At 38.4% G+C, this 14,176-nt stretch overlaps 1 long non-coding RNA gene across 1 annotated transcript in view; it reads left to right on the forward strand.

The window, feature by feature from the left end:
- Nucleotides 1-10,535, forward strand: part of LOC144331407 (uncharacterized) — a 48,582-nt gene extending 38,047 nt beyond the window's left edge. Inside the window, exons 2-5 of the long non-coding RNA XR_013398504.1 lie at nucleotides 5,600-5,712; nucleotides 6,385-6,432; nucleotides 8,771-8,848; nucleotides 10,376-10,535. This is a non-coding gene — a long non-coding RNA (uncharacterized LOC144331407). The remainder of the gene's footprint in view (nucleotides 1-5,599; nucleotides 5,713-6,384; nucleotides 6,433-8,770; nucleotides 8,849-10,375) is intronic.
- The last annotated feature ends 3,641 nt before the right edge of the window (nucleotides 10,536-14,176 follow it).

Here is a 14,176-nt window from a genome sequence, read left to right on the forward strand (position 1 = left end):
CTCTTTCTATCTTTAAGGAAATAATATAATAACCCCCTAATTAGTCTCCCCATCCCTAGATTCTTTCTAAATAAATCAGGCTTCCACACAGTTGAGTAATATCATACCTTTACATGAAAACCATTTGTAATTTTCCAGTTTCCACCAAATTGAAAAGAACCTCCCTGTAACAAACTAACCTTGGCAATAGAACCTTGACTTAAGTACCCTACATTCTCTATATTATTCCTTATGACACAGTAAGATGTAAATTATCTTGCTCCCAGAGATATACCCATCTTGGAAATTATCCATACTTTCCAGTTACTCATGCTTTGCATTTGCTTCAAGTACCCTATTATCTGCCTACAAAATTCTATCTCCTTCAGGTCCCATCATGAGGGACAAATCCTTCATCAGTCATCCTCGGAAACCCACTAAACCATATGATTTCGATCTCCTTTGAATCTCTCAAGTCTTTGCTTATACTATGAGAACCTGAAACATCTTCTGTCCTATAACTATATAGTTATTTGTGTTCTTGTCACCACATAATCACCAGATCTATCTCACCTTGTTGTCTCCTTGACAAAAAAAAATTTAAAAAAGATGTGGAATATAGCAATCTTTGCAGACCCCAAAGCAGTAGGCATTAAGAAGACCTTGCTCATACCCATTTTTAGCACTGTTTGCTCTTTGGTGACCTGCTAACACTAAGAATGTATTACAGAATCTGACACTCTATGTCCTCTACAGAGTCCACAATGTAGAGGGAGAGAGCTTACTAGGTACATACATAATAAAACAAGGTGGAAAAATGAATTGGGGAATATAATGGAATTCCTAAGTATGAATTCAGTATGGAAGTGGCAAGATTCCAGCATTCAAATTGAAATAACGTGGTCAGGTGCAGACTTTGAATCTTATCTCAGATGTATGGTAAGTGGACTAAAGTAACTTCCTGGGCAGTCACATGTAGAAGAATAAATTTCATGAAAAGGGATGAGGGCATCCTAGACTTCCAGGGATGGGTGGGTCCAGTGACATTCCTTACCAGGATCCATAGGCTGGATAAATGGACTGCTGAGGCCCTCTTTAAGAGCAGAGCAGTTATGGATTGTTTTTATGTCCATAAAGAAACATATATTTCTTATAGAATATTTGGAAAGTAGAATTTTGAATACTTGCCTTTTAAACAAATTTATAAGCGTATTATTTGAGATTATATTACATCATGTTTGAATCCTGACTTTTTTCCCTACCAAACAATAGATTTGAAAGATTTCTCCTATGTCATTATAGAGTCTTTAAAAAGAACAGATGCCAGTGCTACACTATATCTTTGCATCATAATTTATTTAAATAGTTGAGTGGGACCACTTTTAAATACATCTAGGTTTGCATCAAAGGGTATACAATTAGCTATATTTTTTAAATTAGATTAAGTAGTGGACAACAGCGGTTGGGGAAAACTACTACTACCGCAACTACTTAGTTCCATCATCTGTCGACCTCAAGTTATTTTAATGTTATTTCTGCCTAATGTTCCTCCCCTTCTATTCTGTAACATCACCAAACACAACACATAATTGGGACCTAGGTTGATAGAATGTGTCCTCTTCTGTAGTGAGACAACTTCATTAATTCATTTACTTTCAAAGACGAATAACTCAAAGCAGAGATTTCCCTGAAAAGAGATAACACCTCCTTTCAGTACAAAGGGCCAGCTGCTTTATTAAGGTGGACTTCAGATAGGAGAGCAAAGGAGCAATTCCCAAGGAAGTCACTGGGAAAGTGTCCATTTGTTCTTAAAGGCATCAACCCCTCTGCTCCGAACTTTTATTCTCCAGAAGGAAGCACAGAAGAGGGGCATGGAGTGGGCACCGAGTCATGCAGGACTGGGGTCTGCTTCATGAGCAGATTCTTTCGTCTCTGTCTAGATCTTATTTTACAAATGCAGCTGTTATTAATTTTAAATAATTAATGTGGGGTTTGAAAATAAATAATAACAGCAAAAACAACAATAAATCACCCTTAAAACTGATGAGGAAACAATATTCTTGCACAAAGACTGCAAGAGGCAGGTATGTTCTATAGAATGAAATGCAAGTTCTATCTACATGTGGATACTAAGGGAGCCTATTTTTAGATGGAAGGGGGTCAATGAAAGAATGAAAGACTGTGTCTACTGATAGACACAACCTCAAACCTACCTTAATCATGGATTTTATGATTCCTTTAAAGTCCTAAGATATAATCTCATATATGTCAGATAAAGATATATAAACTTAGGTGTAGAGGTATATATAGACATAAGGACATATACACATGCATAAAAAATTTAGTACTTAGCCAGGAACCCAAAAAAGTGCTAAGTACTTTATGTACATTATGTTATTTAATTTAGTAACTCAAAAAATCTATTATATCCCTCATTCTTTAATGAAGAAAATGAGTCTCAGATTTGCCATTGATCTTACACCTAGCCTTTTAAACCAGAAGACCATATTCTCACCATACTACCAGCACTGCAGCTGCTACTTTTTTTTTTTTTTTTTTTTTTTTTTTTTGAGACTGAGCCTCACACTGTTGCCCAGGCTGGAGTGCAGGGCCGTGATCTCACTCACTTTCTGCAACCCCCACATTCCGGGTTCAAGCGATTTTCCTTGCCTCAGCCTCCCGAGTAGCTGAGATTACAGGCACTTGCTACCGCACCCAGCAGCTGCTATTTTTAATAGCACTGATATTATATTTCTCCCATGCCACTTTATTATCATTCATTACACTATTAGCATCTATTTACTGAGTGTTTGAACTACATACTAAGCTAAGCAATTGATATATGTTATCTCCTTTAAACTCTGTGGTACCCTGTGATTAACGTCTAGTGAATAAGTAGAGATCTTGATTATTGTTGTTTACTTGATTGTTTTTCTTTTCTTCAGGAAATTCCTCTTCCCTATTCTTTTGGCGCTGCCAATGAAACAGACTTGCTCTTCTAGATATAGGGACAGACAGGAGAACAAATTAGCACAACCAGATTCTCTGTCCCAAAAATATGAATCTTAAAAAAATACAAAGGAATGGCCAGGTATGGTGGCTCACGCCTGTAACCCCAGCACTTTGGGAGGCTGAGGCAGGTGGATCACTTGTGGTCAGGAGTTCAAGACCAGTCTGGCCAACATGGTGAAACCCCATCTCTATTAAAAATACAAAAAATAGCCAGGCACGGTGGTGCACACCTGCAATCCCAGTTACTCGAGAGTGAGGTAGGAGAATCGCTTGAACCCTGGAGGCAGAGGTTGCAGTGAGCTTAGATCGTGCCACTGTAATCTAGCCTGGGTGAGACAGAGAGACTCTGTCTCAAAGAAATAAAATAAAATAAAATACAAAGGGAGATGGAACATAGTTGAAGCCCAGCTATCTGTTCAGAAACACCCAGTTTTGCTGTGGTTTTTACTCTTCCCGACAATGCTTCATTGCTCAATTCTTCCTTTCATGCTGTGAACTACAGTAAATTCTTTTTCATTGTAACCTAAAAAAAATTGTTTTTCAAATATCAGTCACTTTGATTCCTCTTGCTTGCATTCCAATTACTACCCTCTGACTCACAGATAAGGCTACTGAAGTTCAGAGACAAAACGTGATAGCAATGTTTGGAGAGGACAACTGCAGAAACTCATCCAACTGGCAAGTAAAATTTAAATGCATTTCAGGCTGACCCCCAAGCCTGTATTGTGTTGTGCAGGTTTGCCTCTTAACAGGGCTTCTAGTTCTTCTCATGGAATCTAAGCCATTCTCAAAGTGAGGGAAGACTTGACAGTACTATAAAGATACCCCTCCCCTCTTTTTTATTAGAAGCAGGAGTGCTATTCCTAATCTTCAAAACTTGGTCAGGCAGTCACAACTGCTCTCATCCACAGTGTTGAAACAGAGGTCGACAGACCACCTGTGGGGCCAGATACAAACTTGGATCCTGAAAATCAAGTGTTCTGAGCCAAGGTGGCCCGGGCAGCTGGGGAAACTAGGGGGCTCAGGGCATGGCTATTTACCAGCTGATATGGAAATAGTTCTGCTGTGTTTTTAATAAACAAAAAGACCAGACATAGCCAATCTAGTACACATGGTCTGAATATCAGACCTGAATGGAAGGTGATCTTTGAAGGGATATTTGTGAAGAGAATCGTAGTAAAACACATCAGCATGAAAAACAGCAAAATCGGCTCCACCTGTGGCTTCCAGTGTGTATAGGCGGATCTGAAGATTTCTTTACCTTGCCCCCCAATACTGTCATGGGCACAGATGAGAGGCAACCTGGTGGGTGTTCTGAACATATTTTCACTCTTCTTTCTACACCTAGACTGGAATGGTATGGAATATTTATAATTATTTGAGGAAAAATTTGAAAGCCATCTACATAGTGAAACAAATGAGGGGAAAAGTTGAGAAAAAAAGAAAGAAAATGTTCCAGAGATTGGCAGTGACTAATTGGAAAACATAACCAACCTACTGGCGGGCATGTCTGTGCTCCCACTGGCCTGCAGCCAAGGTCTCTGCTGTCCAAGAGGTGGGGAATGAGGAAAGCCATTTCCTCCAGACGGAATAGATGCAAGGGAGCCTCCCTTAAGACTTCTGCCTCTTAGGCTGAACTTGTAGAAAGGAAGAGGCTGTTGAAGGTGTGCAGAAGCTCAAACTATCCACCCCAGAGGCAATTTCCCGCCTAAGGCTTTGTCTGAAGAAACAGTGCTCTCTGTCCTGTTTGAGATCATATTTCTATAGGAATACACATACCCTTTATGCTACACTGATCTCTGGCAAAATAGTCTCTATATGTTTACATTTATGTATATATTTTTTAATACAAAGTGCTGTCCAATGTCCACATAGAGGGCTCGTGTTGCACAGGCTGAAACTCCCATGCTTCATTAGGCCTATTTAAAATACACAGTTATTGCATGAAACAGAGAAAGCAGACTTAAGCCCTGTTTCCTTTCCTCATTCATTTCTCTCTTGGAAATAACAAATAGCTTGTTCCTTCATGCGGCTCTGCATGAATTCCCACTATTCTATGTGATTTTCCTACATAAAACTGTTAACTGGAGTCAGAAACTAAAGCAGATGAATTGGACCTGAGGGGATAGCATACAATGTGTTGTGCTCCCAGACAACTTCATTACTTTAATTACCTAAAAAGTATAAATAGTTTGGCAGGGTACGAATCTCATTTCTCAGCCTAAACGATAATAGTTAGCTGGGAGAGATTGTCCCAAATCCTGCTGCTTATAGATTGCCCTATTTTTTTTTTTTTTCCTAAAAGCAGATCCATTGACCTTTATGTGTATGCAGTCTTTGCCCTTCAAAGTGGCTGAGAGATTGACTTTTGAACACACAGGGAGTTGAGAATGGATATTTGGATATTTACTAAAGGCCTATTATGTGCCATTCTTCGAATCAATGAATAATTATGATGTAGCTCCATACCAGGTACTGTTCTGGGCACAAGTAATACAACAGTGAAAGGTAGTTGAGGTTCTTGCTCTCATGAAGTTTATATTCTAACTAAAGTAGGAGGAGCAGGAGAAAATAATCAGAAACAAATACACGGATACACTATTTCTAGATGTCAAAAAGAGGAAAAGGTGAAGATCAGGAGAAAGAACATTCCAAGGATATAAAAGCAAAAGTAAAAATGCCCTAAAGTGGACATCAGCTTGGCATGTTGAAGGCTGAAAAGTAAGTCTGGGCTGAAAAGATGGGGCTGGCATCACATCTGATAGCTTAGCTCTGCCACTTAGTTTTCATTTTCTACTTAAAAGAGTTATGCTCATCTCTCACCTTATGTTTCCATATCATTATATGTGGCTTACAATGCTTCCACTACAAGGTTTTCTAAGGATAAATTACAGAACGTACACTGACCACTTAGTGCTTGGCAAATATTAAAATGAGAATATTAGTTGTCACTGATATTGTTATTAATTTGTAATATCTTGCCTGTCTTCCACAGTATACCATACTCCAAACTGAATCATTATTCTATTATTATTATTATTATTAGCAGTATTAATATTATTTTGTAGAGGAGGTTCTTGCTTTCTTTCCCAGGGTTGTCTTTAACTCCTGGGCTCAACTGAACCTCTGACCTCAGCTTTCCAAAGTGCTGGGATTACAGGCTTGAGCCATCAGGCCCAGCCTAAATGATTCATTATTCTATAAATGTGATGTTTCATTTTTCAGAAGTGCCACGCCTCATCCTGAACTCCATGCACTGAAACATTCATCACTACCCTCACCATCTTTTCTATCAGCTCGTTCAAAAGTTCCATCTTTCCGGATGGCTCTTGAATGACTCTGTCTTCACATTTGACCATATGTTAATTGATTCAATATATGCCTGTATTACAGATCCAAGCTAAGTCTGTATTGTCTTCACCAGTGTTGAGATACACCTAGGTAGGTATTTTGTAGGGTTGGGACTCCTGAGGTCTATTTACATGGGGCTATATCAGGAAAGTGAAACCCATTCCAGGTAGCCAACTAGTAAGGTTTTAAAATAGAAAACTAACTACAAACATGTGGGAGGAGCTGAAATACCAAAGAGTTGATAAAAAGGTAACCCCCAAATTAGCAAAAGCAGAAAGTTGCTATCACCCTTAGGCTATAAGAATAAGGGAGGGAATGGAATTTCCAGAGTCCGAGAGACTGGTTACCTTGGTGGGGTAGAAATGGTAGGAGGTGAGGTCAAGGGGAGATGTCCAACAAGAACAGGAACCATAGGAGACGTGCAGTCCTCTCTAAGAACACTGCCAAAAACAGAGAAAATGGCAACTAACCCAGGTTTTTCTTTTCTCCTTCTGTTCAAGCTCTTGTGAGTGTTCACTGTTGGCGAGATCTAGCTGGAAGTCAGGAGAGGGAGTCCTGGGAAACAGTGTTTGCAGGTGTCAATCCCCTGTGATATGAAACCAAGCAGGGGAAAGGCAGGAAAGGCACCTGAACACAGACAAATGAAACAGACAGCACAGGAACAGACACCAGGACTGCCACAACACACAATGAACATGCCCGCCTGAACACTCTGATGTGATATTTGTGCAGCACACACAGGCAACTTGGGAATGATCAGACACCTAGGAAAAATTTTGTCTTTGAGTAAGAGTCAGACATTCGTATTTTCCTGAGAAAGGGGACACTGTGTGATAAGCACACATTGCCAGTCACTTAACTTCTCTCTCCAGCCTGAGCTCAAGGACAGTCTGCAAACCAAACCCAAAAGAGCTGTGTAACTAATACATTCAAGTATAAGGAGTCCCAAGCTGAACTGCCTTGAGTTGTGGGCAACAGAGATGATACAAAGGTATAGCTAAAAGATCTCCCACGTTAGCAGAAATTAGACTGACTTTTGTCATAATAAGCTCAAATCACTCTTGTAGTAACAAGCCTTCATGCTCTCCATAGTTACCTTGATGCACCAGAATTTGACTGCTAGACACCCCAGTTCAGGTATCAGCAGACAGCAACAACAACAACAACACAGCATGAAGTCTTGCTGGGGCCCTGCTATAAAGCCCACATCATGGTGCCTGGACCTAAACATTGGCTCACCACACTGAACTGGATCAAGAAGGAATTAAAAGATAGAAATATTAACATTGCTGATGTGATTGTCTGTGAGCCCATGATACATATCATTTATTGTTATATAAATTTGTGCTTTATATAATTCTCTCTTTCATCACATCTGAGACATTGTGGATTCTAAATCACATCCCAATTTCAAAGATGCTGAAATAGAAAAATATGCACTTCAGAGCCAATGAAATATACGATACATATAACTATACACATATTTATAATACATAACAATGGATCACTTATTTTACATCAGGCAGTGGACCAAATATTCTTATTCTCATTAATCTTTATAACAAATATGTGGGGGAAGTGCTTTGTTTATCTTCATTTTACAAATGGTGAAACTGTGATTAGGAAACTTGTCTATGGTCGCAAAACTATTAAGCTGTGTAGTCTGGATTCAAATTGCAAGCTCATGCTCACATCCATTTTTTTACACTGCTTCTATGTGAATCACTTCTTGAGAGCTTTCAAAAAAGTAATATCTTAGGAAGGATACTAAAAAGAGGATATAGAATATATCTGACAATGTTAAGTAGGAGACAGGAGAATTTAGGCTTTTTGTTTTGTTACTGTGAATCAATAACTACATCCATTGCACACATACACATAGACACGCACACACAAAAACACACATCTCACACATACATACACAGTGGCGTGACCTAAAGCAAGCTGGATTACATGTAGGTGCTTAATCATAATGATATCTGGGTTTTGTGGGTGGACCAGGACTACGTATGTCTTATCACTATATACCCCATCGCATCTGTTTCAGTGATTTTCATGTGAATACTCAACATGTATTTTCTTAGTGAGTGAATAAATTAATATATTAAGCATTGTGTGTGTACAGGTTATATGGGTACAGTGATGCTGGGTAAAGAGGGTCTAAGAGACTGTTCCTAGCTTGATTAGGGCTTAGCTAATCAATGTCATCTAGGTATAAGCAGAAAAAGATGCCAATTGAAAGGTTAGATCTCTTTTAATTATACTGGGGAAATTGCAAAAAAGGGGCTGTCTCATAAATGTTTCACTAGCTAAAATGATAAAATATTGATTCAGAACTCACAATTAATCCTCATATGTAGACGAGGCTTTTAATAATTCAGAGCTGTCTCTCCACAGTCTTGTTTGTTCCGTACCCATGGCTGGGTAGAAGCTGCTTTCTGAAAAGATGGAGACCATTATTACCCAACAGCATCAGCTCAGATTCCTGTGATTATAGCACAGCATGGTAAATATTAACTAACTCTTAAGTACTTGGCCTCATTCCCCGATCACTTTCTAAAGCAGAAACACAGGTCATTCTCCTTCCATGCGTGCCTACTTGAAATCTGTTTTCTTTTAGATGTTCAATTGGATACTTTCTTCTTTTGACTTCCAATTAACTCTGACACTCTTTGAGTTATAAAACACACTACAGTTTTGAGAATGTAGATATAAAAATGACACGTGGACAGCTTCTCAAAGGGTTGCATACAGGGTGACTGGAGACTTGAAGCCCTGGCTCTGTCATCAACCTGCTTTGAGAAAGCATGGCACCGTACCAGGCATCAGTTTTCTTATTTGGAAAATGTTGGTCCCTCAAGCCCTCTTTTGACTTAACTAACTCTCTTGAGCCAAAGTACTACTATTCTACGCGTACAGGTACTTTTGGTTCAAATAAATCCTGTAGAGTACACTTAGTAAGAGGGGCAATTTTTTTTTTTTTTTAAATTGAGATAGAGTCTCGCTCTGTTGCCCAGGCTGGAGTGCAGTGGTCCGATCTCAGCTTACTGCAACCTCTGCCTCCCGGGTTAAAGTGATTCTCCTTCCTCAGCCTCCCAAGTAGCTGGGACTACAGGCACGTGCCACCATGCCCAGCTAATTTTTTGTATTTTTAGTAGAGAGAAGGTTTCTCCATGTTAGCCAGGCTGGTCTCAATCTCCTGATCTTGTGATCCACCTGCCTCAGCCTCCCAAAGTGCTGGGATTACAGGCATGAACCACTGCACCCAGCCAAGGGGGGGCAACATCTTAGTCAAGAAAAGAATTTCCTGTTTTAGTAGAAAAGATGCCAGATGTGAGGCTCTTCTATTCCTGATGGTTTAAGGGTTTCTATGATGTTGTTTTTGGTCCATCTCCAAGGTAAAAAAAATTCCCATTTAAACTATGTTCTCTGATGCTATAATCCAGATGTTATTTTTTCTTTTGTTTCTATATTCTGAAAATCTTAGTTGGCAGACATATCTTGGACCCACAGGGGAAGAACACATATTATAATATCATTTTTATGTTTATAATTCATATCGAATTAGGGCAATTGCAGAGATACAGTGTTGGAGAGAAGAAGAGGTATACATTTCAAGTAAGGTCTCTATATACAGAAGTACAAAAATGTGTATTTTTGATCAAGCAGATGGAATCCTCTGGTGCTGTTTCCTAATTTTCTCTAAACTTCTGCAGTTTCTTCTCTTATTTTCCCTAAAAATATAATTTGTTCCTATTCTTTGGTTTTTGTTTTCTACTTTGAAAACAAACTTTCAATTCCAAGTGACAAGGCAAAGTCACTAGGTAAAGACACTTAAATTTGAGACACTTTAGCTATAAAGAAGTTGAGAAGCAAGTTGAGGTCCAACTATTTAATTGCCATATATTCTTTATTATCTTCTAGAAGTCTGCATTCTTACTTTCTCTTATGGCTTGACCTACTACATTCACCAATGAGTCTGATACTTTTTGCTTTCTTTTCTTATATAAATATAAAATCTATCTTGCTATAGATTGCTTCTTCATCCCTTCTGCCATGTGAGGACACAGTGAGAAGATGGACAACTATGAATCAGGAAGCGGGCCCTCACCAGACACTAAGTCTTCCAGCGCCTTGATCTTGAACTTTCTGGCCTCCCGAAATGTAAAAAAATACATGTATGTTGTTTATAATCACCTAGTTTGCAGTATTCTGTTATAGCAGCCCAAATAGACTAAGACACTAGGTTTTTAACTGTTGATCTTATATTCTTTTCCTCGTTCATCTCTTTATAAATTGTGGTCCACTGGAGATAATATTCTGTAATATATTGATCATGTTCCTCATTGTATCTCTCCTTGCAAAACTAATACAAGAGATAAACTTGCTAAAAATGATATAACTCAACATTCTCATAAATCCTATCCAACTCCTCCCCATGTAGGAACCCCCTTGCCCCAACCATACACACACACTCACACACAAAGAACACTCGGTAACATCTTAACAGGAATGTTAGTATTCTAAGAATACAGTTGGAGGAAGTCACATTGACCATGGCCAGAACACTATGAATTATAGGATAGTAGTTGTAGTACCCATCGTTTTCTGGAGTGCTGACCTGCCTGCCAGTCCTTGATTCAAAAGTCATACTTCTGTTATATATGTCTGGTCCACTCATTCTGGTACGTTACTTAAAATCAAAGCCTGCTTCTTTGTTAGTAAAATGAGTATAATAAAAACCTTATATGGTTGTTTTCAAAATTAAATGGAAGAATACACATAAATAGCCTGACATAGAGTAATAAACTCTATTGGTAATTGTTGTTATTGCTACAACTATCGTTATTGCCATCTGCTGCTGGCCTCTGACACGATGCCATGCGGATGTAGGTATTGCTGCTCTCTGCTGGAATTGTTTCAGCCTCTTTTGCCTCCTAAGACAAATGAAGGTCATTGATCTTTTCACAAAACCTCCCAAATTCTTGTCAGCCCTTCACCCAGTACTGACCTTCTTAGCGGTTGATGCACTGACCTTGCAAATGCTAAGAGGTAGATAATTAGCCATGCTCTTAACTCATACAGATCGTCATACCAGTCACTTTAATGTGGGGTGATAAAATTTGTAATTTTTATGAGGCTTACCCTGCAGATCTAAACTATAAAATATGCCATGGAAAGATAGTGGATAGCTGGGGGAAGTGCTACCTGAGGTTTAAAATATGACCCTAACAAGTTCATCTCAATTCCACCAACCAGGCTTCAGAATTAAAGATAATAGGTACCTGCAACAACAAAAGCATCCGCAGAAAGATGTCTCTTCTTCCTTTCTCTTTATTTTTGTTTGTGGTTTAAGACACTTCTAAAAGTAGTTTCACATAAGCAATTACAAATGCCATTTAGATACCTCACTTCACATTGGGCCACACAGACCGCATATTTAATGAGTTACTTGCCGAAGCCATTCTCTCCCATTAATAACGGACAGATGGACCACTAGCTCAAATCAGTTTTAATGAGTGTGGGCTAAGGCATAGGCCTAAAATAGCCAGACTCCCGTATTTATGTTTTCCTGATATTTTCACCCTCGACATCATAGAGCTTTTTCTTTTTCCTTTTTCTCCCAGAGTAGATTTTTTCCACCTGTCTGCTCACAATTAAATTGTAAACACTCACCAGCTTAATCTGTCCCATTTCCTCTCTTCATATCACCTGAGGATTTAAACGTGCCTTATTGATTCTCAATCATGCAAATCTTTCCTATAAACAAATCTATTCATTCAGCTCTGATCAGCAGCTATTAGTAAGCAAGACACATTGGTAAGGTAAACTAAACACTGGAGATGAGTTAGGAAAAAAATCACTGATGTGCTTATCCAAATTCTGTGTGGCATGTGAAAATGTTTTTCCCTTACTTTTTTTCCATGATGACAGCTGTATAAGTGCCTAAGTTTCTAAGAAAAGATTAAGATGAAAAAAAAAAAAAAAAGATTAAGATGCTGGTGACTTAAAACACAAGATGACTTGGAGCCCAGAAATGGAGCCCAGAAGATTTTTATGATTTCAGATTCCTTTTGAGTTGACAAAACAAAACAAATATTTATATTTAAGTTGATTTCTCAACTATAAATTGATTCTGAAGCTAAGTTCTGCTTATTTATGGGCTAACACAAAGAACTCAAGACAATTCCTGGGAACTAAAAGTTACAACATAACCTCAAAGATCACCCAACCAATCCAATTACCCACTGTCTGGCAAAGGGACTGTCTTTCCAGAAGAAACCCACTCCTCTTCTTGGTCTTGCACTGAGTTTTAATTCCTGGGTCCTGATGATGTCAGAAAATGATTCTCAGCTACGTCCACACACTGGAAACACCTGGCCCTTCCTCATATTAATTCAACCAGAATTTTGTCGAGTTTTTGTTGTTCAGGTCAGTACCTCAAATCAGAAGCATCAGTATCATCTGAGAGGTTATTAGAAATTCAGAATCTCAAGCCCAGACTTAATGAATCAGAATCTGCATTTTAAGAGGATTTCCAGGCAATCTGCATGCACATTAAAAAATACAGATGCTTGAGTTCCCTCCTCTCAGAGATTCCCATTGAATTATTTTGAGATGAGGCCTAGGCAGTGGTTCATCACCATCATCACCTGGGGAGGTGTTAAATGCAAATTTTATGTGAAGGAGTGCGTATGTTAATTACTCAGTTTAGCTATTTTATAATGTATACACATTTTATAATGGCATGTTGCATACAATAAACATATGCAATAAGAGAAAAATATATAAATAATTGGATCTCATACCAGCTGAAGCAGAAATTCTGGATATCGGGCCCAGGAATCTGTATTTTAACAAACAATACAGGTGATTCTTACGATGCTAAAGTTTGAAGACTCTTGCTCAGGGGAATATGCCAAATTTATCAATATATTCACAATCTATTTCTGACAGTTTTGGGTCAGGGATGGGCTCATAACCCAGACCTCCACCATTATAACTATCAGGGATAGACATGAAACTGAATGTGGTAAATTTATTGAAACAAACATTTCTTTTGTCTAAATATGAACCAAGATGCATGCAACTCAAGATCAATGCCAACCTACAGTCAACATGAGGAAAGCCAACCTGAGAAATGAAATTTAACCTCTGGTGTCAAGGGTAGATAACCCTCTGGGTCTAAACTATTCCTGAAGCTTGCCCTATCTCCTGACTTCCATTTACATAAGCTAATGAATTCCTTTGTAAGTTAAGCTGGTTTGAGTAGGCTTGGAACATAGAAAATATCGGTGTTAAAGAATTTCACATATCCAGTGGAAAAACTGGGAGAGAATAATGCCTCTGATGAGAGGTTGCATAGCATGTTTTAAAACCTTCAGTGATTAGAAATTCATCTATTTCAATGACAATCCATTCTAATGTAGAAGATGATTGTGAAAAATTATCTACTTATATCAAGCTGAACCCTGAAAAAGTTATATTTTGTAATCACTCCAAATGCATATTTCCTCCACTGCACAAATATTCTCTTCTTTAAATACATATCCGGCTTTTTCATTATAAAATGATGTTGTGCCTTCACCATCCTAATTGCTTGACCCTGAGTAACAGGCACTTTATCAATTTATCTTAATTAGTGCCTTGCAAATAAATGATGTATTAAAAGTAGAGAACAGACCATGCAGAAACAGACCAAACATTCTCTTTCTTAGAATACTAAATTGAAGTGAGCATAATAGAAGTCCCCCTTCCATGTTGCTGTCAACAATTGTTTGTCAAACAGAGATTCTCAAATGGGTAAGTAGAGAGGTTACCAAAATCTCAAGTT

The sequence above is a fragment of the Macaca mulatta genome, chromosome 9 (genome assembly GCF_049350105.2).
Source record: "Macaca mulatta isolate MMU2019108-1 chromosome 9, T2T-MMU8v2.0, whole genome shotgun sequence".
Lineage (NCBI taxonomy): Eukaryota > Metazoa > Chordata > Mammalia > Primates > Cercopithecidae > Macaca > Macaca mulatta.